General features: G+C 39.7%; 1 pseudogene; it reads left to right on the top strand.

Moving 5' to 3' along the window:
- The first annotated feature begins 1,258 nt into the window (after positions 1-1,258).
- Positions 1,259-26,310, top strand: part of LOC119530265 — a 99,048-nt pseudogene continuing 73,996 nt past the window's right edge.

Below are 26,310 nucleotides of genomic sequence, written 5' to 3' on the forward strand. Positions count from 1 at the left end.
AATCCTTTCTTTTCTTGAAATCCTGGTGTGTCAGTATAGACCTCTGCATGCATCGGGAAACAGGCACACTTTGGGCAATAACACAATTCATCAGCTATCCCTGCAACCATGCCAGCATATATTCAGGACTATTAATAAAAAATTTTTAAAAAGTTAAGTAGTTTGCTAGGTAAACAAATCTAGTAATGTTGCCACCAAAAGTGGGCTCATCTGTCCAATGTGAAAAAGTCAATGCCATGTGTAGAAACCTGTGGCCTGAGCAAAACAGGCCTGCAGATCTTTGGTGCACAGCAGTCTGCATGACCTAGGCAGCTAAATGTTTAACCTATTGTCTTTCTAAGCCAGTAAAGAGAAAAAGGGTAAATTGACCTTAAAATGTAATTTTATGGGAAGCAGGCAGGAAGTGAGAGGTTCTTAGTCTCACAAAAAGAGCAAAATGTAATTGTTCTAGTGTTATTCTAGTCCTTCCTGTACCACCCCCCGGGTCAGAGTGACCTGTTCGCTTCGGCATCTTCCCGCAAATGTGATGCCTGCCCAGCCTGAGAGATCCATTGTGATCTCTCCATGACTTCTCACCCTGAAAGTAAGCCCTGAATAAAAGTTTGTGCATCAGAAAATGCTCGTTGTCTTCTTAGACCTCTGGACTGGCATGGCCCTCTTGGGCTGTGACACCATGACACCAGGATTTTGAGATGAGAAACAGTCTATTGCATAGTCGACCAGCAAGAAGAATGGAGGAAAAAATGTCAGATCAGTCACCCTGAACAAAATGGAATCTGGGGTTTTCCATTTGTCTGGGGAAGCTGGGCTAAGAGAGTGGCTAAGGATGGAGTGAGATGATGTGGGGTAATCCAGGTGGGGGAAGGCAGGTAAAGGGAGAGGCTAAGCAGAGCATGCTCTGTTGCAATTCATGCTTCATCTTAAAATGGAGGCTTAGCATGTTCAGTGGCTAGAACTGGTCAGAGCTGGCCTTAGGTAGCTGCAAAGGAAAAGAGTATAGTAACTTTTCTTGCAGTGAAGCAAGCTTCTTCAGAATAAATATGATGAGGTAGAAGCTCAAACAAAAGAAATGGAAACTTTTTCAAACCAGTAGGGGAGGGGTTACTTCAGTGGGAAAGGGGTTGGTAAGTGGTGATTTTAACAGCTCTTTGAAAGCATCCATAGTTGTTTTCTTTAACAGTTCTTGTTTTTGTTTCACCAATTTCTCATGTTGAACTCCTCCTAATTGCCTCTTTGGGGAGATAGTTCACCCAAGACCATGATTTCCTTACAGATTAAGTTACAAGCTATCAAAACCATCAATCAAGGTAAGATACAGCCAGGAATTGATTGGTAAATGTTGGGAATTGAATCATGTCCCTCACAAAAGGCTAGTTGAGGTCCCAATTGCTGGTCCTGAGGGTGTGAACACATTTGTAAATAGGCCTTTTGAAGGTGTTATTAGTTAAGAAGTGCCCAAACTGAATGAGGGTGGGGCCTTAATCAAATATGGCTGAAGTCCTTGTAAGCAAAAGAAACTGAATATGGAAAGGAAGCCATGGGAAGCAGCAAGAAGCAAAGTCAATGGAGCACATAAGAGAAAGCAGAAGACATTACCATATGCATTGCTGTGTGACAGAAAAGCTGGGAACCCAACCACTGCCAGCTAGCCAGAAGATTCCAACCCCAGGAGTAAGTAAGCCTCCTTTGAAACTGTGAACCATTGAATTGCTGTTGTTAAGCAAACCATTCTATGGTATTTGTTTTAGCAGCCAGGAAATTAAAACAGTAAGAGAAGAATGTTAGATGATAGAAGGCACTCAAAGAAATGTAAGCAGTCTGAACTGGCAAGCAATGACTCCTTTAGTAAATAGAGAAGAGGAAGAGGAAGGAAACATTAGAAAATGAGATACAATGTCACTGAGGGACACCTTGGCAGGCACATGAGGGCAACCAGATGTCAGAAGCCAAGCAAGCCTATCCTTTTAAACACTACTAGGTCACTCAAAAAAGTTCCCATGGTTAACTTTATAATGTAATTGTGTAAATTGAGGTTTATGAAAACAGGCTAATCCCATTGTGCTTTTTTACAAGCTAAAATTTTCTTATTTTATTTAAAAAAATATTTTATTTGGTAGCAAGAGAGTAGGACAGATGATAGAGAACAAAGGTTTGTGCATTTTATTATCAAATTTTTTTGTAAAGTCATTAAATTAAAAAAGGTAATGATTATCTTACTCTGATGGATTTTTCCATTCAACAACTAATTTAGTAAATAACATGCTGTGAACCTTTGAATTAAAAAACAGAATTCTTAACTTATTTTTATAAAATAGACAGTAACTTCACTTGAAACTTAGAGAAAGTTATTGTCGGAATCCAATTTTAGACTTAGGAAATAAACTGGTGAAAAATTATTATTCTGTAATATTTTATGTTATCCTAGTTCTTTATTAAAATTTACTCTTCACATATAGTACCATGGATAATACATATGTCATAATTTTTTTTTTTTACAATAAAAGGAAGCAGCATTATAAACTAAGAAATTTGAAATTGTTTGGGATGTTTCAAAGACCAGTTAATAATGGAAACTCTGAATCACTTATAACATTTTCTTTTACTGTGTGATTTCTCCCACACATGCAAGAAGGAGGTATAGATTTTGTTTTTAACACTAGTCTGTCTGAATAAAATATTATGTAATTTGTTTAACTGAACATTTATGATTGCTTTCCAAAAGATAACCTTCTTTCAACCAAATGACTTTGCCTCCATTCTATCTGTGAATAATAACATTATACTTTTAAATTAAGAAACTGTATAAATGTCATTGTAGAAGTTGGGACTTCAATGCCAGCCCTTCCTTCCAGACCGATCTTCCATTTTCCAGCAGTGCTTGTTAAATTAGGTGCTGAATGGGAAGCAACTGAGGTGGGAAAAAGGTTTACGGCAGACAAACTTGAAGTTGGCCTCCAGGATCCCCACATCCTGATGTTCACTCACAGTAACTTTAACTCATCCATCCTGATGTTCACGCACTTATGACATCTTACTCCCTTTAATGTGGGGAGGGCTGTGACTTGCTTCTAGCCAACAGGAGATGAAAAATGTGACAGGCTTTTTCAGTCCCGTTATTATGTTGTATTATGTAAGTCTCCATCTTGCTGACAGACCTAGTCTAGAGACTATGGCTTTCCCTTTTCTGGCTTTCTGGAAGCAAGCTGCCAGAAATCCCACAAGCAGCAAACTGAATGAGGCCAACCACCATGATTGGGGAAGTGGCTGCTTCTCTAGCAGAGCCTCTAGACAAGAACCCAGACTTGTCACTCTGCAGTATTTGTGTGACACTAAGCAGAAGACCCAGTTAATCTGTGCCCAGAATTTTGATCCTCAACAAATGTAAGATAATACAGGTATGTTGTTTAAAGCTGCTACATTTGTGGTTATGTTTTATACAGCAGAGAAAACTACTGCAAGTTTATATAGATCTTGGTGTCCTGAAGGAGCTCTTCTTTTCTTTGTTGCCATCATCAGGATACTCACCTAAACACGTATTTATGGATCATTTGCCTCCAAGGGCTCTGAAAATTGTTAAGCAGAGACCAAAAACAATTTAGTTATAAAGAAATAAGTAGCTCACAGCCATGGTGGGATGAGTCCCAGGATTCTGCTTATTCTTTGAAAGAAGCAAGTTGTCCTCCTTAAATCCCAAAAAGAGTAATGATTTCTTCATTTCATCATTTCCTTCTTGTTAGCTCTCAGAAGAAGAAACTAACATATAGAAGGAGTTTCTAACCCAGGGGCCCCACAACTTATAGAAAACAGGTGCACAGATTAGCTGGGTCTTCTGCTTAGTGTCACACAAATACTACAGAGTGACAAGTCTGGGTTCTCATCTAGAGGCTCTGCTAGAGAAGCAGCCACTTCCCCACTCATGGTGGTTGGCCTCATTCAGTTTGCTGCTTGTGGGATTTCTCCAAACTAAAGAAAGGAGGCTGTTCAAAGCTGTTAAAGGCCATGCCAGCCACAGTAGCACCTCAAAGGTGGGTAAGAAAAGGTCAGATATGCCCATAAGATGAACAACCAAAAAGGCCTGGTCTCCTTAGCTAGATAACACAGCTGCTTTCCTAAAAAAGAATATTGTCTCAGAATTCTACCAATCAATCAGCCCAAAACTAGATAGGCACTTACCCAATCAAGGCACAGAACATCACAGAAGGCACCCTACTTGTTCTAGTTTGCTAATGCTGCAGAATGCAAAACACCAGAGATGGATAGGCTTTTATAAAATGGGGGTTTATTTCACTACACAGTTACAGTCTTAAGGCCACAAAGCATCCAAGGTAACACCTCAGCAATTGGGTACCTTCGCCGGAGGATGGCCAATGGCATCCCGAAAACCTCTGCTAGCTAGGAAGGCAGCTGGTGTCTGCTCCAAAGCTCCGGCCTCAAAATGGCTTTCTCCCAGGATGTTCCTCTCTAGCAAGCTTGCTCCTCTTCAAAACATCACTCCCAGCTGCACTCTCTTTTCTCTCTTTGAGTCAGCTTATTTATATAGCTCTATTGATCAAGGCCCACCCTGAATGGGCAGGGCCATGCCTCCATGGGAACATCCTATCAGAATCATTACCCACAGCTGAGTGGGGCACATTCCAAGCAAATCTAACCGGCACCAAAAATGTCTGCCCCACACAAGACCACAAAGGTAATGGCATTTGGGGGACATAATACACTCAAACCGGCACACTACCCAACGTGGGTTCCTTTTTTTGTTAAAAAATGCTGCTTTCAGATAGAGAGTGGGAGCCATTATCTTTTTCTTTTCTGCTGGCTCCCACTTGCTTTCTTTCTCTAATAAATCTTAAACTTTATACATAAGCTTTGACTCACTGCATTGTGTGGATTCTTGAATGGCTCCGAACGTAACATATGGTGCCAAAGACCTGGGACGGAGGTTTGACTGAGGTTTAAGTTTCCTGACTCTTCAGGGCAATGGGGCAGCCTCCCAGTCAACTCTGTTCCCTGAACTACACAGCCATTCAGGTTTCCATGCATTCAGCGGCTTGAGTCAATCAACTCAAACCACCTTGATGTGATGCCAACTCACCCACACAGCTCTCAAATATCTGTAACTAATTCAGCCCTAGGTAGATATATGATGTCTTTCTGCCCAAATCCCCCCTAGAAAGTTTTGTTTGGTGTCCCATGGACACTCCTGCCCACCTCTGTGTGGCATCTCTGTTTGGTGTCCCATGGACACCCCTGCCCACCTCTGTGTGGCTCGCTTTAATGTGGCACCCGGTTTTGTAAGCCTAGGAAAACCTGAGTGCTCAGTCAAAACTCTCTGATGCTCCAGGAGCATCTTTCCCCATTGCAGCAGTCAAAGTAACCTGGGGGACACCTTGGGTGAAAGACTGCATGCATTTCCTGACCTTCAATGACAAACAGGGGATGCCTGCTTTTTTGTTGCAGTGGTCGTGTGGATCTGGGCTGTTATTCTCACTTGAGCAACATTTTGGGTGGCCTCTGTAAGCCTCTAAAGGAGCAGGGGGACCATGGGGGTCTCATGGGGGATCTCTGCAAGCCTCTGATGAGCAAAATTCCCTACAGGGAAACTATAAGCCTCTAAAGGAGTGGGGGAGGCCATGAGTCTCCCACAGGCAATCTCTGTAAGCCTCTGATGAGCAAAGTTCCCTAACAAACCTCAAGCCTTTCAAATTTCTTAAATAATCATGGGTAGTATACAGTCACTTTTCAGTGGCTCTAAAACCGAATTTCCTCCTAAATCTACTCCCCTCAGAAGTTTAACTGCAATCTTAATACTCTTCAATTAAAAGGGGAATAAAAGCAAAAAACTCATCCACTTTTGTCGTACAATTTGGCTGCAGTATCCTTTAGGACAACAAAAATGTTGGCCATCAAATGGCACTTTTGATTGGCAAATTCTCACTGAACTTAATAATTTTATTTGGCACAATGACAAGTGGTCTGTAGCTTTTAATCTTAAACTGTTCCATCCTCGGTATCTTTAAGCCACTCTGTTGCCTCCTACCAAATCCTCCTCCTTCACAAAAAAAGCCTTCTAAGTCTTCTGCTTTCCTTTCTACAAAAGTTAACCCTGAAAAGCCTTTAAACAGCTTCACCTCCTTTAACCTTGCAAACCATCCCCCTTGTAACTATACTCCCCCTCCCAATTCCTCTCCAACCCCTTCCGCTCCCCTCTCCTTGTCCTTAACCCCTTCCCTTCCCTTCTTGTCCTGTTGCCGCCCCTTCCTCACCTCACCCTGCTTGCACACAGTCCACTGGCTGTCTGCATGCCTCTCCCCCATCTCCCACTCCAGCCCTCCTCTCCCAGGCAGGGGGGTGCAATGCAAGCCTGGAGTGTGCACCTGGTGCAACCAGAAGATAAATGAATGAGGTGAAAACTCAAGTTACTGTCTCCTGCTGGTTTACTATTAACCCCTTCCTTTCCCAAACCTACCCCCATCCCTAACAACATTTAACCTCTAATTTACAAACACTAAATTTACATCCCAGTAAGCTGCTTCAATATGTAAATAAACTCCTACTATGCAGCCCCCTAAAACCCTACTGTAAAAATAGTCATTCTCCTTCACTACCACCAACAGAAAGAATATGAAGTTTCCAAAAATAAAAAACAATTTTCTAAGCCAGAAGTCAGTTACTTAGAAATTTCCCTCTCCCCTAACAAAAGGAAAACTTATTTCTCTGATAAAAAATCAGGTAAACCTAACTATTTAAAACCATGTTTTCAAATGCCCTAATCCATGTCTCATGGGCTGTAAAGCTCCCTTCAGCTGTCCAGAAATTTTTCCTAGAGTACCAGGACTAGGAAGTCCAGGTGAAAGCTCCCACCACAGACAAACACCAAATGCATCTGAGTTAAGGTAGCATTGCAATTAAAACTTTCCCTGTGCTAGGTAATTGTGTAGTTTTTTATTTGTTGTCTTCACTTTACTTTCTTTTGTTTCAATTAGCCTATTGTGTACTAAGGCTAATTAAGTTAATCCAAAAGTTGTGCATACAAACTCAGGGGTTTAAGCCCCACTAAGTGTAACCCCAAATTTGTAGTTCTCCTTTTAAATTTTGTGCAGTTTGCACAATTTGCATTTGTGTGAAAAATTAGTTACATTTAAACAACTCCTACTCCAATGTTTTGTCTTTATAATTTCTTTTGCTATTGCTCAGCCATGGGAAACTCTTAAAATATGCCAGCTATATCTCTCTTAAAAACTATTCTTAATAATTAGTCTAACTTTAGAAATTATCATTAAAATTATTAATGAGCTATAGCTGCAGTCAGCTAGCCTTTATGTGTAGTATGGCTAGCTATAACAAACTGTCTCAAGAGAGACAAAGAAATCTGTAAGTTAAAAAAAAAGTTACAATTTGAAAATATGTGGACTTCCACCTCTGCTTTAATATAAAGCCTTCCAAAGCAATTGAATAAAAGAAATAATAATGTAATTGTGCTAGCCTATGGTTTTTTAAATTAAAAAGTCAAAAGACCTAGTCAAAAGGGTCTTTGCAAAAACCTAAAATTGCTAGAAAGACATCAAAAGTAACTAATACAATTTACAAAACAGCAAAAGTGCAAATTGTCAAATCAGTGTCATAAAAGAATATCTCTACTGAAAAATCTGATAATAAGAACTTTGACTCCTTCTCTCTATAAAGATCAAAGAGCTAAGAAGTCTTGTTATTCTCATATGCCAAGTAATGATTTGTGTTATGATGGTAAAAAAAAAAAAAATGTTATTCCTTCTAATATAAAGGCATATTTAACAAAATTTCACCCTAAAACACTAAAATACAATTTCTAAATAATAAAAAATAAAAGTCTTAATATAATAACTAGGACTAATGATTCATATCTTCCAAGTCCTATATTAAAAGCTTGTACTTCAACAAAAGCTAAACAGTTAAAAGCCATAGATATTTTTTTTAAAAAAAAGCCAAAATATTGTTTATTACTGTTTCAAAATGCATTAATTAAAATGTTTAAAAGTATTTACCATCATTCTAACAAGTTTGATTTTGGTGGTAATAACATGTTGTACAGAAAATATAAAGAATATTTTCTAATTAAGAGGAAAAGAAAAATGACTTTGTCCTAAATGACTCATTGTTTAGGAATGTGGGATAAAGCCTGGATAAACACAAAAAGTTGCAAAAGGTTTATAAAGTAAAAAAATTATTTTTGTAGTCAAGATTAAAAGTTAAATACAGAAAGCCATAAAAAAGTTTGTAAAAACAATTATTTCTGTGGTCAAAGTTAAAAAAGGGTAAAAACTAGCAATTACATTGCTTAAAAATAGAGCCTCACAACTTAAAGAAAGAAGTGGTTTTATAAAGCAAAATAGCATTAAATATTTTAACCACCACCCAAAGCAGTAATTAATATTCAATGTTGTGGGTATGTGCCTAATAATTCATAAAATGTAAAACATTCCTCACTGTACTGCAAGCTCGTCACATTAAGGTCTCCTGCTGTTTTTATTAAAAAAAAACTTTCCTTAAATTATTGAGGTGTTATTTCTTAATAAAAGGTTGTAAAAGTGTTTTCCTAAGTAATCAGCATAGGATGCAAAAAGTCTCTTTTATCAAAATAACTTCTTGCAATTTGTTAACCTTATTATGTCCTTGATTGTTTATTTAAAATCTTGTATTAAGCACTCTTTACTTTTAAATTATTGTCTGTCTCTATACCCTTATTTGAATGGGAGATTATTAATAAAGCCCAAACTAGCTAAATGATGACCTAATAAGACTCAGGCCTTTTCTAATAAAAACCACAGGTTTAAAGTGTAACAAACAAACCTGTAACACCAACACAAAGTCCCTTTAACAGACTTGTTTAGCCAATAAATAAAACTATGTTTACTCATTTTATATTAAATAAAACTTTGTAAATGTATAAAAATATTTGTTTTCTAAGCTATCCATGCCTCAAATAAATATATCCATCAATTACATAGTAATCACTGTAGTAAACCTGAAATATATAGAGAAAACTTAATACCTTCACTTCAACTTGTCATCAAACCTCAAATATTTAACAGTATTAAGTTAGCACACTACATTAAAAATAATAATAATAATAATACTTTGCCAAGTAATCAATTAAGTTAAAAAAAATACTGCTTCCAACCTAATAACTTTTAACATTTTACTTTCTCAAGGTCAAACCTTAAAGAATATCTTTTTATTCCCAACAGTTACAAAGAATTTATTCTTTCACCTTGGAAAAAAAATATAAATAAACTACTAAAAAATAATTAAATTCATGTAATATAAGTTGCACAAGAAATGTTTAGACAATGTTATAAGAATTAAAAACTTCTCACCTTCTTTTAGTTACTAATGTGCATAACATCAAACAACTATATAGTAATGCTAATTATAATTTCAGTTATTTTAAAGTGTTATCTGTCACAAAAAAAGCCAAAGGTCCATGCAAATTACATTGTTTTACTCTAATCCTTCTCTAAAAGTGCTTGCAGTTAGCTACAAGTCAAAGCTTCATCTTCAACTATAACAAAGAAAAATTTTTTAAAAAAGAAGCAAGGCAAGCATATAAATTATGTTCTACCCATTATCTAACATAACCCAAGCAAAATGTAAAAAGAAAAAAAAAACTAGGCCTCTATTTTAATTGAAGTGCTTGCATGTATAAACCAAGCTCCTAGTACTATGCCTGCATACTCTCTCCCCATCAGTTATTGGTAAGACCCATTTCTGTGGTCTCTAAAGCTATATGGGTGTCAACCACATCACACGGATGTGCTCCAGAAGTAAATGGACACATGATGCTACTGCAAACACCATTTACTACAGACACCTTTGCCTCTGCCTACCACAAAAGACTCGACCACTTTGGCTTTTTATTGAACACTGCCTCCAGACTGACTCTGCTGCATAGCATCAGAGGGCACTATGAAACAGCCCAACAGAACCCTGAAGCCCACCATCCTGTTTCCCAAAAGACCAATGATGCTGCACCACAACAACTGTACAAAGAAGATACCTCCCAGAGCTGTAATTGCCAGTGTGATGTGGTTAAAACCTAAAAACATAATTAACACTAAGGCCTGCTTCTATGAGGGGACAGCATGTATGTTACCGTAAACCTAACACCCAATGCAGCTCAGGAAAAAACTTAAGCATTCATTAGCATTAAGTGCTATACACATATACCAAATAAATATAACAATGTCTCTTCAATGTTAAATCATATGCAAAATAATAATGTTAAAATTATAATAAACTAAATGCATTTTCTTAGTGGTTAATAAATTTACTATAAAATAGAAAATAGCCCTGATTACCATAGTTTTTATTCTATTTGTCTTTTGCTTATCTTATTATTGCCTATATTGTATCTGTGAGTTTATGTCCAAAACATCTTCCAAATTAATATAAAAACCTCTTCACCCTTGCTCAGCAAAAAGCAGTTACAAGAAAAAAAACTCCGCCCACTTTCCCTTTTATAAGAGATGCTCAAAGATACCATTTCTTAAAAAATAAAGCCTCATAAAAAAGAAAAATTTAAAAGCTAAATAAATGCAAAATATTCAATATAATTCTTTAGCTAAAAAAATGGTTAGTATAGTCCTCAATAGCCAATAGAGAAAAAGGAAAAACTGTTTATTAAAATTACTTCACTCAAGCAGCTTTATTATTCTAACAAGTTATTCTAACCACAAAAGGCCCTTGTTAATATAACTTGCTGTTGCTCTAATCTCAACAACAAAAACTTATTCTCTACTCCCAAGAACTTTCCCAGCATTGCCAGTGGTAAAATATGAGGGATATAACCATATAGTCTCATAATCAAAACCTTAAAAAGCAAGTCTAAATAAGAAAAAACCTAAAAATAACAAGAAAATGCCAACCAAACAGCTTTCTCTCTTCTACCTAGTTAAAAAAACTTTCTATCAAATTTTCTTTCATTCTTCTCCATGTCTGTATGAGCTATTCTACTCCCCCTTATTGGGCCATTAATTATCCTTATATAAATTTTTCTTTTTGCTCCTTGCCTCTTACAATGTCTAATTAAATTTATCAATAGGTCAATAGCAGCTGTGACTTACCAGCAAAATTCCGAAAACATGCTTCTGCTACAACAAAGATTTGAAGGTCTGCTTCTGCTGCAAAAAGGGCCTCGCTATTAGCCAGTTCCAGCAGAAGATATCCAAACATCAATTTAATAATGCTAAAGCTTAGTTCAAGGCAACTACCCTGAACTATGACCCCGCCCAGCCAGAAGCAAAGAGAAAAATGACACCCCAGCCCCTGCAAAAAGTTGTCTTGAGCTAAGTTGAAGCCTTAACCCTAATACAGCCCAGACTTGTGCCAATTTTATTAAAAGCAAAAAGCAGGAATGTTAGATCCCAGAAGAAGAAACTAACATGTAGAAGGAGTTTCTAACCCAGGGACCCCACGGTTTATCTCATAGAAAACAGGTGCCCCATAAACTAAAGAATGAAGGCTGTTCAAAGCTGTTCAAGGCCATCCCAGTGGCCCCTCAAAAGTGGGTAAGGCAAGGTCAGATATGCCCATAAAATAAACAACCAAAAAGGCCTGCTCTCCCTAGCTAGATAATGCAGCTGCTTTCCTAAAAAGAATATTGTCTCAGAATTCTACCAACCAATCAGCCCAAAATTAGATAGGCACTTACCCAATCGAGGCACAGAACATCACAGCAGACACCCTACCCAACATGGGTTCCTTTTTTCATTAAAAAATGTTTCTCTCAGATAGAGAGTGGAGCCATTATCTTTTTCTTCTTTTCTGCTGGCTCCCACCTGCTTTCTTCCTCTAATAAATCTTAAACTTTATAGTTAAACTTTGACTCGCTGCATTGTGTGGATTCTTGAATGGCTCCGAACCTAACACTTCTATGTTTCTCCTTGACCCTGACACAATTTCAAGCCAAGCATGGGAACTAACTAATGATGGGAAATGATTATTCATCTTAGATACAATGCATTATTTGGGAAAGTTGGTTAATAGTTGGATGTTTTGCCAATTTCCTAATCTATTTTTAATTTTAAAACAAATTCTGTATATATTACATAACTATTGTAAGATAAAAAGTTAGTCTTTAGAATTTATGTACTTAAAACTAACGTAGCCATTTGCAAACATTTTATTTTGAAAATTTACAATACAAGGAATTTTAAAATTTCCCATTAATACACAAATTAATGATAGGAAGTTCTTTTACATGGTTCCAGGGGCACCCTTTTTCTTTTATGAAAATCACAGAATGCATGCAATTTAGTGTTTTTCTCCCATTCTTGAGGTGAAAAAAAATCACTTGAATAAATTAAAACCTGGCAGTTGGAATGACACACCCACAATCGTTTTATTAATTCTGTTTGGAAGATACTGGTGTTTGCTTCTGTTTTAAGATGAACAGTATCTTTGTTCTTGTAGAAAACTGGCCATTAACATTGCTTTGCAGTACAGTGAATTGATTCACTGCAATGCTAGTATCTATTCAACTGTAAAAATAGACTTGCAATTTTGGAAAACATGATTTTCACTGAACTTCAATGCTTTGGAAAAAGTGTCCAGCAGTGTTTTGTCTTTTGTAACCTGTTTGTAGTCTCAAAACAGAAGCTGAATGCCGTATAAAATAATCATTAGTGCCTGTAGAATAAGCAAATGCAAACAATGACCTTGATTCCCAGAGCAAGTGTGCAGGGTTTACTGTGCAGAGATATTGGGTAATTAGCTCTGATTTTACTGTTGTTGAAAACATTAATTATTTAATGAGTTTGAAGTGCTGAAGTGTTTGTTTCTGACTTAAAAAAAAAAGTGCTCTTTAGAAATCTGCAATCAGGTTTAGTGCAATGAATGAAAACTAAAATCATTTGTCAAAATGGTATGGAAATCTTCAGTTATTTTTGAAAGTAAAGAAGTGAAGAGAAGAAAAGTCATTTAGATCCCACATTCTATGATACTTGATGATGAGATTAAAAACAGCAGGAAAGAGAAGATTGAGGGATCAGCTCAAGCAATCATGTCTTTAGGCAGAGTAAGTAGCTTGCAACATCCAGATCTCCTGAAAAAAAAAAAAATTAGAGAAGCAATTATGTGTTACAGAAAAATCATGCATAAAATACAAGATTCCCGTATACCAGCCTGTTATTAACACCTTGCATTTGTGTGGTACATTTGTTACAATTGATGAAAGCACAGACTTATAATTGTACTATCAACTATAATCCATGGTTCAATTCAGGTTTCACTGTTTGTGTTGTGCAGTTCCATGGATTAGTTTTAAAATTTTTATCCTAGTACTATATATACAACCTAAAATTTCCCCTTTTAACTACACTCAAATATAAAATCCAGTGCTGTTAATTATGTTCACAATGCTGTGTTCTTATCACCACTATATATTATGAAAAGTTTTCCATCAGTCCAAACAGAAACTGTATGTTTTTAGCCTTAATTCTCTATCCCCATCCCTACCTTATCTACCCTGTAACCTATTAGATTCTGACTCTATGAGTTTGCATAATCTAATATTTCATATAAGTAGATCATACAATATTTATCCTTTTCTGTCTAGCTTATTTCACTCAAAATTATTTCAAGGTTCATCCATGTTGTCACATGTATAAGAATTTCATTCATTTTTATGGCTGAATAATATTCCATTGTGTATATACACCAGATTTTAATTATCCATTTATTGGTTGAAGGACACATGGGTTACTTCCATCTTTTGGCAATTGTGAATGATGATACTATGAACATAGGAGTGTAAATATTGTTTGAATCCCTGCTTTCAATTCTTTTGGGTATATACCAAAAAATGGGATTGCCAGGTCATGTGGTAATTCCAAACTTAATTTTCTGAGGAACTGCCATACTCTATCCCACAGTGACTGCATTATTTTACATTTTCACCAGCAATGAATGTTCCGATTCCATTGAAAATATTTTCCCTATGGAATTCTAAATTCTTTAATTGAATTTTCAATACAAAAATATTCCCAAGAAGCAAACTATAAATTATTTTGTTGTCACTTTAGTGCAGTTTGTGTCAGAATATCTCCTAGAAACTTCTAGGACTATAAATCCATTTCATAACTGCAGCAAAAATTTTTTTATCAAGTCCAACTAATTTTATTTCTGATCAAATAAGTTCTGAATTTGTTACAAAAGGAACATCATTATAATGAATTGTGCACTACCCTGAAAATATTTGTGAACTCGAGATAATGGCCAAGAATAGCACTGCTTTTAAAATTTTATTTGGAATGAAGATCATTGTCACAAGTTATTCAGTATAGTAAATGCTTTTCTTTCCCAGTCCTACTTCCTATTTTCCTGAGGTTACAAATAAAAAGGCAGCAAAACTTAGATTGTATATCTGAGCACAAATGTGAGGAGGACATAAACTCGACTAGTTGTTATTAGAATGAGATACGACCCCTGTGTGTCCCAAATTTTATCTTCTCTCAGGGGAGCTCACATTCTATGATTAAGAAAGGAGAAAATCCTTGCTTCATATTCCCCTCCTATTTATTTATAAAGGAGAACTGAACCCTTTCCAAGAACAAGCCATTTTGTCCTAGTTACATTTCAGCTACTATCCAGGGCTAGCAACTCAGAAAAGGGACTTAAACTGTATGATATAATGTGATTTATAGATTAGCTCTAAATTGGCTAAATATAGTCAGAGAGAAATTTCTTCATGAGGCAAGCTTTAGAACCAGCCTCCATTGCCCCCCTGCCCAGAGTGACCCATGTGTGCTCCAAAAATGCAAAACTTCGGTCCCCGGTTCCCGGCCGGCGAGGGGAAACAGGGAAGGAGAGAGAGAGATGCAGACTGCGCGAACTAACCTGGTCATGAATCACGACTCGAACCACACGGCAGTTGTGAAAGCAAGCCCTTTACTACAGCTAGATGAACATTCTGTGTTACTGGTTCCCACACGGGGCACGGCGCCTCGTGGGAGAGCAGCCTCGATGTGGCCGTCAGGCACGGCTCCTTGTGGGCTGTCTCACCCTACCCCGTCCGGGTAAGACCTTTTATACACAATTAACAACCAATAAGCTTCTAGGCTAGTATCGCGTATACAGGATTTCGATTGGTAGGAGCGGGTGGCGGATACATGCGTCACTATGCGGAAACAGGATGCAGGCGCCATCTTGGCTCACTCGATGGGCGGGGGTAACTCTAGAGCAGGCTGCAGCGCATACGCTAGGCCCGATTCGGGAGGCGGCTTTCCACATCTCCCCCTTTCTTATTTATTTTTGACCCAGTGTCTCCAGTGATGAGCGTGCTCCCGTGAACCCAAATGGTTCACAACCTCTTTGGTGCTTTGGGGAGTCTGGACTAGGCCTCAGCCATCCAGCGGCGGAGCCTCTAGCACCAACCAGAATGCTCACGTCATATGGAGACCGGAGAGTCCGTAAGCTGGAAGCAACGTGACTCTCCCTGCAGTGCTTTGCCTGGCAACTGGGGAACAACGACGGGGGCAGGAACAGCAGTAACCAGAGTCGGGGGTGTCACTAGGTGTCTCTGTGCAATGGCTAGGGTCCAGTCTGGCCACAACTAGGACTCTGCCCTAGAGACCCACCTGAGACAAAATTATGACTACTGGTGTCGCCTTTTACACCCGAGAAACAGCCATGCGATTCGCTACAAATTTTGCTCCAAAGCGCCCCACCTGAGGCGACCAGGAAGGGGTATGGTTAATAAATCGGTCACTATCGGGGGTAACAGAGGTGGGAGTCATAGCCATCATAGTGGTAACACGCAATTGCTGCTGCGCTTGAAACAGGCGTTCTAGCAAACATTTAACAACGACTAATCCCACCAATAATCCCACTGCAATGAGGATCCAATTAGTTAAATTGGGCCAAGAGAACCAGGAAGAAACACTGTGCAATAGTTTCTGTAGAACCTCGCCTAACCCGGAGAGATCGACTTTAACGGGTTTTAACTTGATCCCCCCAATTGTGTCTAAACTAGACTCCACCTGTTGGGAGAGATTAACAAATTCAGGAAAATATGACCTTTTCAGCCAATCAGAGACTCTGGAAATGCTTCCGGTCACGTTGGCCCTGACAGGAGTGACACAGAGTTTAACCGTAAGCCACCGGGTGTCACATGTTTGCTGAAGCACTCTCCAGAGTCCATCTGTTTCCAGTCCAAGTTCATCTATCTCCGCTTGGAGTTTCTGAATGGCCTGGAAATTTAAGTTCAGCATCTGATTGTGGCGGCGTAGCACGTCTCGGGTAAGGTTGACCAAGCCATTTACCGTTTCCATCGTTATGGCGAGCTGCCGATCTGTCCATGCTTGTAGCACAGCCTGCCCGATCGTTGGGACAAACAAAGAGGAAGCTACACTGGCAGCATTCGATAGCCATTCTTTTATGCCTCTTGGACGCCTAGACTTAGAGAAGGGGATATTGTTAAGTGAAACAACTTGAGAAACAGGGCCAACCCAGTCGGTTGCCTTGACGGGGAGCCAGACATAACTTGGGCGATACACTAGGATAGCGGGGCGGCGAGGCATCCGGGTCTTTGGAACGGTTGCAGACTGTAGGAGCAAACCCCGGAAGGAAAAGGCACCTTTGAGTCTCCTTTTTACTCAAGATCCCTTCACAAGACTGGCGGCTCTTCCCTGTAACGTTAAGAAATTCAAGCAAGACTCCCTTACTTAACTCGCCATTACCAGTTTCACAAGTAGCATTCGCCGCAACTGTGGTGTTGACAACCTTGACAGAGAGGTTAGCAAAAGAGAGGATCAGTGTGTCATTGGTGAGGGGGAAGGACTCGTTGAAGCTTGTGGAGGAAATATAGTTCCACTAAAAAGAAAAAGGCAGATTAGAAGGATTGCTATAGGAGAGCAAAGAACAGAGTTACCGATCCTCTTTTTGGGCAACCGCGGGGTGGTCAGTCCTACTATTATCGTCTTGTCGGTCGTCGCCATCATCAGCAGGGTCGGAGGCTTGGTCTAATGGTTCAGGTTGTATATTCGTTGGCGTTTCTGACAGCTGTTCCTTGGCTTCTTCAGGTGATGTCACGGTTCTCACCAGTCTTTCCGGAACCCACACTGGTTGACGTCCTGGTTCCTGGGGAAAAACACAAACAGAGCCTCTGGCCCAGCTGAGCACCGGGTCAGGGCCTTTCCACTGCCCCGACAGGACATCCTTCCAACGGACTAGACCTCTATGCGGAGGACTCGGGGTGGTGTGTTGCAGGGCAGGTGTCATTCCTTGTGAATTTTCGTTTAAAAAATTATATGTGAGCAAGGCTACAGACAGTCGAGCTTTTGGGGACAGGCCGTGGCCTATACCCTCTTTCTGTTTTTTAAGCAAGTCTTTGAGAGATCTGTGCGCTCTTTCAATGATTCCTTGCCCCTGAGGGTTATAGGGGATGCCATGTTTTAATTGGACATCCATGTTGTCACAAAATTTTTGGAAGGATTTACTAGTGTAGGCAGGCCCGTTATCCGTCTTTAACGTCTTTGGCTTACCCCAAGCTGCCCATGCAGCAAGGCAGTGTGCAATGACGTGGGAGACTCTTTCTCCTGGTTCAGCAGAGGCAAATAAAACTTGGGAGCATGTGTCCACCGACACATGTAAGTACTTGATCTTACCATACTCTGAATGATGAGTGACATCCATCTGCCAAGTATCCCCTGGGGTGAGACCCCCAGGGTTGACCCCAACCGAGGGGACTGCTCTCTGCTCTGCAGAATTGTTGCAGGCTTGGACAATATCTCGAGCAGCTGCACGTGGTATGCTGAACCGCTTAGCTAGGGTACCTGCGTTGATGTGAAACTTGGCATGGAATTCTCGGGCTTGTTGATACGGTACCAGCGTCGGAAAGATGTGCAGCTGTCGAGTGGCTACATCTGCGCTATGGTTCCCCTGGGCCATAGGGCCAGGCAAACCTGTGTGGGCTCTAATATGGGTTATGTAAAAAGGGTGTTGCCTGGTCCATATAACCTCCTGTAGTTTGGCAAAGAACGTCCTTACTGTAGAGGAATGTTTAACAATGCCCACCGTTTCTAAAATTTGTACAGAGTTCACAACATAAGCAGAATCCGAGACGACGTTTAAGGGCTCGGAAAGGCTTTCCAGGACTGCAATGATAACCTGCAGTTCTACCCATTGAGGCTTTTGTGGTTGGAAGAGCACTGTTTTAGGAGTGTCCCCCTCCACACAATACGCCCCTGTTCCAGAGCTGGAGCCGTCCGTGTATACGGTGGGGGCGCCTGCTAGTGGCCTAGGAGAGGTTACTTTGGGAAAAATCACTGGGTGCCGGGTGACAAACTGCAAGAGAGGAGCCTTAGGGAACTGATTGTTAATGGGACCAAGAAATGTACACCGGAGAATGGCCCATTGATCTATGCATCCGGTGAGTATCTCAAGCTGCTGGGAAGAATAAGGCACCCTGAGATTTTTGGGCTGCTGACCGAAATGCTGCACAGCCCTTTTAATGCATTCTAGGGCCAAGTCTGCAAACCGCTGTAGGATAGTGCTCTAGGACTTTTTTGGGGGAAACTCCAGGGTGGACCCAGAGCAGCGGCCCCCGCTGCCACAGTACCGCAGTGGGCTGTAATTCTGTCGGCAGCACGCAGGCTTCAAAAGGCTCATCAGGGTCTATTCTCTTCAATGCAGCGCCACTGAGCGCCTGTTCCACCTGGCATAGTGCTCGCCTTGCCTCTGGAGTGAAGCTTCGAGGTGAGTTTATATTAGAATCCCCCTTCAACAGGTCGAACAAAGGTGTTAGTTTGACATTGGGTATTTTTAGGTATGGACGGATCCAATTGATATCCCCCATGAGTTTTTGTAGATCATTGAGAGTGTGTATATTGTCTAGCCTGAGAGACACCTTTTGGGGGGAAACATGAGTGGGTGCGACTTTCGCCCCCAGGAAAGTGGTAATGTCAGTCATTTGGATTTTTTCAGGGGCAATCTCTAGGTTAGCTTCTCTAAGACTAAGGACTAAATGTGACAAAACTGTTTTAAGAAGATCTGTGTCTCTATGGGCTAAGAGAATGTCATCCATATAATGGATGATTTTCACTTGAGGGAACTGCTGCCGAGTGCTAGCTAGCTTCGCAGCGACATACAGCTGGCACATGGTAGGACTATTAGCCATGCCTTGGGGCAGGACTGTCCATTCAAAGCGTTGACAGGGCTCCTCTTGATTACTAGAGGGCACAGTAAAGGCAAACTTAGGGGTGTCTTCAGGGTGGAGCGGAATAGAAAAGAAGCAATCTTTCAGATCTATGATGAAAATCGACCAGTGCTCCGGTAATGCCGAGAGGAGGGGCAGTCCCATCTGAACGGGCCCTAAAGGCTCCATGCAATCGTTAATAGCTCTTAGATCATGTAGCAGTCTCCATTTACCAGATTTCTTTTTTATTACGAATATAGGGGTGTTCCACGGTGACGTGGAAGGGGCGATATGGCCCTTTTCTAGTTGTTCTGATACTAGGGCGTGCAACGCTGCAAGTTTTTCCTGTGGCAAGGGCCACTGAGGCACCCACACCGGAGCCTCGGTTTTCCATTTTAGTTTTATAGGTGTGGGTGGGAATCTCTCCTCAGTGGCCCCTATGAAAAACCCAAGCCTCGTCTGTCAGACTTGGGGGCAGCTTGTATAGGCTCCGCACGTCCGTGCAGTGAAGCTCCTAAACCCTTGCCGGGGGTATACCCCATTTCTTTTAGCAGTCGCTTAGAGGTTGGGGAGTAGCCGCTAATTAAAGTAACGTCCATTTGGGTCAGAATGTCTCTTCCCCACAAAGACACAGGCAGGGCTAATACATAAGGCTGGAAACTGCCTTGGTGTCCTTCTTCATTGGCCCAATGAAGGGCAGCTGCACTGAGCATGGGCGCTGAAATTTGGCCTATTCCTCTAATGGGCTCTTCCGCCCTGCTCGTTGGCCAGGTGGGGGGCCATTCTTGTTGTCTTATGATAGACCGATCGGCCCCTGTATCGAGCAGGCCCAAGAAAGATCTGCCTTGCACCTTAATGGTTAGCATAGGTCGAGACTCCAGGGACATATGGAGTCCCTCAAAAATCGCTCCACTGGATCCGAACCCTTTTTCCCCTCTCTGTCTGATTCTGCTTGGAAAGACTGCATGTAAGCTGGGTAAGAGCAGGAGCTGCGCCAGCTTATCACCTTCTGCAATGACTAAGGTGCCCCGCTGAGATTGAACCATAACTTGGGCACGGCCTGTGAAATCTGAATCTACAAGTCCTGGTATAACTGTTAATCCTTTCAGGGCCGTGGATGCTCTTCCCAATATGAGCCCTACAGTACCAGCCGGTAAGGGCCCCTTGAAGGAGGTCCCTACTAACTGGACACCCATGGAGGGGGTTAGTACGAGTCTGGAGGTGGCACAGAGGTCCAGTCCTGCTGAGCCGGGGGACGCACGAATTTGATCGGATCCTGTGTTGTCGAATGGCATGCAAGGGGCAAAAGTATCAACATCATCAAGAAAACGCTGAAGGGAGCTTTTCCTGACCGAGATACCCCGTTGTTTCAAAAGGTTCTTTAAGGGAGCTAAGAGAGGTGAACTTCCGGACTGCCCCATGATTGCAGTCGGCACTATACTTCAGTCACTCGGAGAGCTCTTCCGAGTCCCCCGGGGTCACCTGAAAACCCACGGGCCCTAACTATCATGTAATAAGACGCACTCACCTTCTCGCGTTGATCAGGCGCGGGAAGTCCGCCGTAAGCTCGACGCGCAGCGCTGCTCTCCTCACAGAGGGACCGTCGAGAGCGAGGCAGGAGGAGGAGCTTCCCCGTACGGGCCACCACTTGTCCGGCGCTGCCCCGCTCGGTCCCCGGTTCCCGGCCGGCGAGGGGAAACAGGGAAGGAGAGAGAGAGATGCAGACTGCGCGAACTAACCTGGTCATGAATCACGACTCGAACCACACGGCAGTTGTGAAAGCAAGCCCTTTACTACAGCTAGATGAACATTCTGTGTTACTGGTTCCCACACGGGGCACGGCGCCTCGTGGGAGAGCAGCCTCGATGTGGCCGTCAGGCACGGCTCCTTGTGGGCTGTCTCACCCTACCCCGTCCGGGTAAGACCTTTTATACACAATTAACAACCAATAAGCTTCTAGGCTAGTATCGCGTATACAGGATTTCGATTGGTAGGAGCGGGTGGCGGATACATGCGTCACTATGCGGAAACAGGATGCAGGCGCCATCTTGGCTCACTCGATGGGCGGGGGTAACTCTAGAGCAGGCTGCAGCGCATACGCTAGGCCCGATTCGGGAGGCGGCTTTCCACAATATTCCCCTCCTATTTATTTATAAAGGAGAACTGAACCCTTTCCAAGAACAAGCCATTTTGTCCTAGTTACATTTCAGCTACTATCCAGGGCTAGCAACTCAGAAAAGGGACTTAAACTGTATGATATAATGTGATTTATAGATTAGCTCTAAATTGGCTAAATATAGTCAGAGAGAAATTTCTTCATGAGGCAAGCTTTAGAACCAGCCTCCATTGCCCCCCTGCCCAGAGTGACCCATGTGTGCTCCAAAAATGCAAAACTTCAGTCCCTAGTGCTTAATACTTTCTCACCCCCATGTCCTTTCACATACTGCTCCTTCTAATAGTATCTGTCAGTGCCCCCAGAAATGTTATATGTCCCTACATTCTGAACTGACATATAAAATTTACTTTTCAGACAAATTACACTGTTGCACAAATGAAAAATACATGTGATACTTTGAATTCTCTTTAAGCACTGCACTAATGAACTACCATCAATAAGACATGCATAATGGAATTTTGTCATCCCAGCAGCAGTAATGTTTTCTTTTAATCAACACGTGTACAATCAGTCAACTTCAGGAAAAAAAAATGAGGTGGCCTTCAGGTATTAAAGTTTGGTGTAAGGCCATGGAATATGACCAATGTTTATTTAATTTCTTGTTTTTCCTGCACACCTTATTCCCATTCAAATAAACTTCTTTTCCATACTATATTAACCTACATAATCAAAAAATCAAAAGCCCAGAAGAGAAATAAATTAACAATGCAAGAATATGGGTTACATGAATGTGATTCTTAAAAAATCGTTGAGAGTTTCCAAATCCTTAATTTATGAGCTGGGTAATTCTAATCTTGAACAACAATTCAGTGTTTGTGCCAGTGGGTAATACTTTTATAAACAAATAGTTGCGCATATTTCTCTGAATAATTCCATTTAAAATGTTGAATTATTAACATTTACAATATTGTATATTTTTAAAATAAATGAATAAAAAGGTTTTTTATTCTTAAAATAGTCATCAAAATATAAGAAGATAAACATGGGAAATAGTCAATAATAAATTCTTATTTCTGAAGAGATAATTTCTTTCTACCTTTGATTTGAGCTGTAGAGAAAAATTAATACTTAAGTTTGACAGGATCTGCAGTTCTTCAACACTCTGTGGTGCTAATTAAAATTGACACATTGTAGCACTGGCCCCAAAGCCTAGTATTTGTGGATCATGAATAATGATTACCTCAAGGAAAGCAATGTTCTGGTATCTATTAGCCCTCATCATCATCATGTACCCAACTCTTTATTGACTATTATCTTTACTGTATGGACACATCCACTGGGTTTGACTTTTTTGACTTCTGCTAAAATGCCTGGGATAATATGTATCTTTTGACAGAAAAACAAATATTTTGGGTTTGTTTGTATGTTGATGTTGTTGTATTGTTCTCTACTGTAAATTGCTAACAAGGTTTGAAAAAGAAGCTCAAAATGAGTAAAAACATTTGTTGGTAATTAAGCACAAATTTATATGGTTCTTCAGTTTTGACAAATATGACAATATAAAAAGAACATCAATATTCATACTGTTTCTCTGTGTGACAAAAACAACTAATAAATCCTGGTTTCTTTTGTGGTTGGGAAGAAAGAAGTGTTATAATTTTTTTAGCAATTATTCCTTTTCTATTTTCATTTCTAAATTATAATCAATAAAGGCAGTTATTGTTGTCTTTGTTCCAATTTCAGGCCTTAATCAAATTTCTGCAAGCCCATTAAACTCCACTCGACCAATCACATTTTAGCCTCTTTTAGCTTCCCTGTTGGTAGAGTTTATGGGTTAAAGGGTTTTATCTTTTTTTCCCAACTTTTACGTGGCCTTTTCATTGGTATCCTGACAAGTTTACATCAAGCTATGAAGATGCCTACAACTTCATTATTACTGATCTGCCTTTCCATCTTTTGGACTTTCTAGGACTATAAAAGATGGCAAAACAATATGCCTTCTTGTCCCACAGTCAGAAATACATGTTCTTCTGCGTGAAGGAAGAAGATAAGAGAGCACAGGTATAACTTTTCAGATATGAATGTACATTTTAAATGCCCTTATACAATATTTTGCTAAGCATCATGAATATTTCCAATTTGAAAATGAATTGATTACTGGAAAACACCTTTTATTTTTCCTCTTTAGGGTAGAGTCCACCGTTTAAGGTAGAAAGGGTTCATGGGTAAGGGTGATTTTCTTTTATGTATAAAATTTGTTCAGAAGCTAGATAGAGAGGAATTTTATGTATTGGTATGGTGACACCCTGGGTAATTGTTATGAAAGAAGGCCAATATCACTATTTCATAATAGTCTATTTAATTTAATAAATAATTATTCTTATATCAAATATTTATTTTTAGTTTTTCCTTTAGTTACTTTCTTATTAGTTCTCTCAAAGATTTGTGAACGTAAGGAAAAATAGCACTTCTTTAAATGTTATCTTTATTACTATTTATGTTAATCTCTTTGTTCAAAAAGATGCATGGAGATCTTTTGTTTCTCACTTATAGAAGATAATATTCTTTGTTGTTATTTTAATAAATTGAAGAATTTTCATTTTTCTTTCAAGTATTGATTCCTAAGAACTCATATAACAATTTTCTTGCTATTTTTGGTTTATTATTCAGGTGTATAGATTGATTTAGCATGATATTCAGAGAGACCAAGATAGATTGCAATTGCAGCCCTGAAAACATTTTTTCTATTGGCATATATTATGACGGAAATTCCGTTTTTGCTGACAAGGACTATCTATTCATGGTATATTACAAACTGTAATCTAGGGACAGAGAAAGTAAAACATATAGTGAAAATTGCATTTAATAAACACATTATATTAAACAGAAAAAAAGATATACCTGAAAGTATAAGAATAATTTAGAAGTGTCATTTGGAAAGATTTGAAGGAAGGATATGTAGTGATATAATTTCACATTTATTATGACAGTGTTCAGCTAAATTTTTCTAATGATCCACTGGTTTTCTTCTTTACTTGAGTTTACAGTACACTCAAGTGTAGTATTTTAGCTCCCAGTCATAGCTCCTAAAGAATTATGTGCTATTTCACCTTTTGGAGTCTTATTAAGATCCCTGCTTGACTAATCTTGGGGATTTAACTCTGGCATGAAAGATCTCATGTCAAAACTGTTTAAGTGCTTTAAATAACCTAATTGTATTCAGTAAGTTCTAAAAATATTCAGTAGCAAAAACAAAATCTCCAACCACTTTTGTATATTTCAAAAATAAATAGACAAATGGTAACCATTCACCATTTGAAAACCTACTGGCGTTGGTTGTAACACTCAAGTGGGTGTGTAACTTATATTTTTTTTTCTTTTACAGCAATCATGTCATCCATATTTTTGGATCTACCTTTACATTCAATCTGCTAGTTGAGGGACTTTCTTTTTTTGAGAATGTTTTAAAAATTTTGATCAATCATAGATTTTGCACAAGTGTTTAAAAATAAACATGAAATGCAAAGCAATGAGGAATAGTCATTTCTTTACAGTAACATCAAATATTATTTACTCAATGTAAGTCTCCCCTAGTCATCTACCATCCTCAAAGTTACCAGGTTTATTATGAGGGATTTCCAATGACTTATGGAATAGTGTGCTGGTTTGTATATATTATGTCCCCCAGAAAAAGCCATATTCTTTAATACAATCTTGTGGGGGCAGATTGATTAATCTTTTTGATTAGGGTGTGACCTCTTGATTGGGTGTTTCCATGGAGATTTGACCCTGCTCATTCAGGGTAGGTCTTGATTAGTTTACTGGAGTCCTTTAAAGGGAGCTTACACAGAGAGCAGGGAAGATGAAAATGCCCCAGGATGTGCTAAGCCAAGACCCAAATACTTAGCTAAGAAACACTGGCCCAGAATTTGTTCCAAAGAAGCTAAGAGAGGACAAAATGCCACAAGAGGAGCTGAGAGAGACATTTGGGAGATGGCCATCGAAAGCAGATGCTTGGAGATATTTGGAAGTGCTAAGCTGAGAAAGACAGGAGTTGAGAGTCACTGAAACACAATCTGGGACAGACGCCAGTCACATGCCTTCTCAGCTAACAGGTTTTCTGGACGCCATTAGTGATTCTATAGTAAAGGTACCCTGTTGTTGATGCTTTAGTTTGGACACTTTTGTGGCCTTAGTACAGTAAATTTGTAAGCAAATAAACCCCCTTTATAAAAGCCAGTCCATTTCTGGTATTTTGCATAATGGCAGCATTAGCAAACTAGCACAAATGGAAAGCATTTTCATTTGAATTTCAAATGATAGAGTATCTAAGCTGATACCTGGCATACTTATATTTGTCATAATTTGCAAAAAAATTAAAAAGATAGTATATTCTAAGCACCTAGGATTGATAATTATGACAAACCAACATAGAAAATTTACAGAAATTTAACTCTGGAGATCAAATATCAGAGAAGTCTTATAATGTGAAGTGTGTTCCTTTGTGGCTAGTGTAAGAAAATAGATATTATAGCAGAGTCATCCCCACTCTAGGCAATTGTTAAGGATTCACTTGTGTCCTCCAGAAAGATATGTTCAAGTCCTAACCTCTGGTCCCGTGAATTTGACCCCATTTGGAAATAGGATCTCTGAAGATGCTATTAATTAAAATGAGGCCAAATTGCATTGGGGTGAGACTTTAATCCAATATAACTGACGTCCTTATAAGCAGTGGATATTTGGGCACAGTAAAAGAGAGACAGTGAGAGAAATGGCCATACGATGGATGCAGAGATTGAGTTATGCTGCCACAAACCAAGGAGTGTCAGGGATTGCTGACTTCTGGCCTACAGAAATGTAAGACAATAAATCGCTGTTGTTTTAAGCTATCAGTTTGTAAGGCTTTGTTATGTCGGTCCTAGGAAATTAATACAATAATCTATGATAAAGTAGATCAAATAGACTTTTGCTACTGGAAATATCAGCAGACAAATATAATCTCATATATATTCATTTGAGAAATAGCACG

Source organism: Choloepus didactylus, chromosome 3 (genome assembly GCF_015220235.1).
Source record: "Choloepus didactylus isolate mChoDid1 chromosome 3, mChoDid1.pri, whole genome shotgun sequence".
Taxonomy (NCBI): Eukaryota; Metazoa; Chordata; class Mammalia; order Pilosa; family Megalonychidae; genus Choloepus; species Choloepus didactylus.